This window comes from Myotis lucifugus, unplaced genomic scaffold (assembly GCF_000147115.1).
Source record: "Myotis lucifugus unplaced genomic scaffold, Myoluc2.0 scaffold_235, whole genome shotgun sequence".
NCBI classification, from domain to species: Eukaryota; Metazoa; Chordata; class Mammalia; order Chiroptera; family Vespertilionidae; genus Myotis; species Myotis lucifugus.
Window position 1 is genome coordinate 1754282 of NW_005871283.1, and position 2843 is coordinate 1757124.

General features: G+C 55.7%; 1 long non-coding RNA gene across 1 annotated transcript in view; it reads left to right on the forward strand.

The window, feature by feature from the left end:
* Nucleotides 1–12: 12 nt before the first annotated feature.
* Nucleotides 13–2843, forward strand: part of LOC102423915 — a 3923-nt gene continuing 1092 nt past the window's right edge. The window contains exons 1-3 of the long non-coding RNA XR_330379.3: nucleotides 13–67; nucleotides 1166–1185; nucleotides 2499–2538. This is a non-coding gene — a long non-coding RNA (uncharacterized LOC102423915). The remainder of the gene's footprint in view (nucleotides 68–1165; nucleotides 1186–2498; nucleotides 2539–2843) is intronic.

The following is a 2843-nucleotide window of genomic DNA, read 5'->3' on the forward strand; positions in this document are numbered from 1 at the left end:
AAGGCAGCCACTTCCGGGCGGGCCACAAGCACCTTGGCTTGAAGGCCCGGGACCATTCCTGACAAGGGTATCTGGGTTGGGGGAGATGCAATGGGGGGTTCCCCTTCCCCTTGGGATTGCAGCACCTCAAAGAGCCACCTGGGAGATTATCCTGGGTGCCTGGCATCCATCTCCTGGAGTCAGGAAAGGGACTTTGGAGCAGCAGCACCCCAGCCCTGGGACCCTGCTCTCCTGGCCTGGCATGAGGCCTCACCCACTTCCTCTCCCCCATGGGGTCAAGAGGTGCCCCACATCCCAGGGAGTTGCTGGTGGGGGGTGGGAGAGGTCAACAGCAGCCCCACCCCAGCTCCTCAGTCTTCCCATCCCCTGCCCCTGGCCATGCAGCTTCTGAGGCTGGTGCTGGCTTCAAGGCCTGAAGAGCTGGCGGGTGGATCCTGGGGAGTCTGGGTGCTCTCGATCCCCAACCCTCACCTCAGAGTCAGAGCACGAACTCCAGCTCAACTGCCTTGGGCCCAGGAGGCAAGGGGCTGGGAGGAGACTGGGCTTGAGGCACCCCTGGCAGGTGCCCTGGGAAACCAGGCAGAAGGCATGCCCAAGTTACTGGTAACACAGAGTGCAGGAGGCCAAGGTCATAGTAGGACCAGGAGAACTATGTGATGGCCAAAATTTCTCCAGGAATCTGTAGCAGGCAGAGAGGGAAGTCAGGACAGAGCCCTAGTCACCATGGGAACTGGACCCTGACTAAGGGAGGAGCAACTCCTTTCCTCCCTAGAGCTGTTCCCCTGGTGAGGGGGAGGGGCAGAGTGACCTGGTGTGACTGGCAGGCTTGGGAGGCAGGAGGGTTACAGCTAGGACCACAGGGTGGCCTGGCCCAGGTGGGGTGGGACTCCCATCACAGGAGGCCTTGGAGGGAACTAGGAGGCTTCCTCTCACCAAGTGACACACCTTGTAGACCCTCCAGATCTGGGACGCTGGGGCCTGTGGTGGCCAGTCCCAGGGGGGCGGGAGGGGCAGAGGCAGGCATAAGAGTCTGAGCTCTCTCCACTGCTGACCTCTGGGGACAAGGTCAGGAGGTCACAGGTGGAACCAGCCCTGTCTGTGGGTGGAGGGGACAAGGCGGCCACACTACCCTCCCTGAGCTCATGTTCTCACCTTTCCTTCCCAGGTGACTCTCAGGCTGGCCAGGTGAGTGGGTCTTCTCACCAGGGAATTGGGCAAGTGTGGCAGAGGGGGACCTGGTAGCCACCAAGGCCATGGGGCAGTGTCCTGTGAGGGAGGAAAGGGAGAAGGACGGAGTATATGCAGGATCTTACTTGGAGAGAGGCTGGAGTGGAGGGTGGATCCGAGGACCCAGTTTTATCCTAAAGGAAGTAATAATAGCTGCTGTTTATCAAGTAGCTTCGATGCTTTTTCACTTGGGCTGGTCTGGGGCCCCCTTCAGAAAGGAAGTAGGCACGTGACCTGTTAGTTCTGGCTGTCACTCAAGCAGATGAGGTCTAGAATTGGTTCTAGATGAATTTTAGATTTGGCATTTTCTGAGCTTGATTTGCTTAAACCTCAAGGTCTCCTCTGTGAGTGGCTCGTGGGGAAGTAGAGGCAGAGCTGTGGATAGCCTCAAACCACTTCACTGAGAAACGGGGATCCCACCCCCTTCCCTGAGCCCAGCAGTCCCCTGTAAGAACTAAGCGTCCTCCTAGAAAACCATTCCAGAAGAATGAATCTGCTTCTTCCCTCGCCAGCCTGCCAATCCCTCCCCTGTCCCCTGCCCCTCCAACCTGCATACCTGACTGTCCCCAAACACTTTTTACTTATTTTTTTAAAAAAAATTTTATTGATTTCAGAGAGGAAGGGAGAGATAGAAACATCAATGATGAGAGAGAATCATTGATCCTGACTGGGAATGGAGCCGTGACCTCCTGGTTCACAGGTCAATGCTCAACCACTGACCCAAACACTTTTTCTAATGAGCTTCTTCTCTCTCTGGAGAATCACGTGTTGTCTTCCCAGACCAAAGTTCCACTTCCACGTCCTCACAGTCCCGAGCCACGCTCCTGGTCCTCTGTCCTCCTCTGCCATCTCTCCTCCTGGTTCCCCATGGCTTATCTACCTCTGCCCGTGGGCTGTGGGGAGGGACAGCAGGTGTGGCTGGGATCCCGCTTCACCACACTGGCCCTGTGACACTGGGTAGGCTAGTTAACCCCTGGAGCCTCTGCTCCTGTCTCTGAGATCACAGCATGGCTATGATACTTGCTGAGATGACACGGAGCTGGCACATGACATACATTTAATCATTACAACCTACTATGATAGGATAGTTGAGATTAATAAGGTGTGGATATAAAGTGCCTAGCAAAATGCCCAGCATGTCGTAAGAACTTAATACCAGGAATGAACGAAAAGTGAGTGAGTGAGTGAGTTGGATGGGAAGCCTGGGAGAAGGGAGTGAGTGATGGGGGTGACAGCCGAACCCAGAGAAACATTCTCTTATTTCCGTGCAGGTCACAACCAGTGTTACCCAAGTCCCTGCCTGGGTCCCAGGTGAGTCCCTCCTCCTATTGGCTCCCAGCTCACAGAGAAGGGAGGGAAGGAGAGACCTTCATCCAGTAGTGGAGTTGGTACATGTGAGCTGATACATGGGCTCAAATCAGATGGGGTCTTGGATGACAATGTGACATGTGAATGCTTTTCCGGGGGATCCATATACCTCAGGAGCCGGGGTTGGGAACAGGGCACTGTTCCGAGGTCAGAAAGCTGGCCCCCCACTTCCTCACTATAAAACGGACGCGAACGCCTGCCCTGCAAGCCTCCCAAGGCCGACGAGATGTGGATGTTCCTGCAGAGCT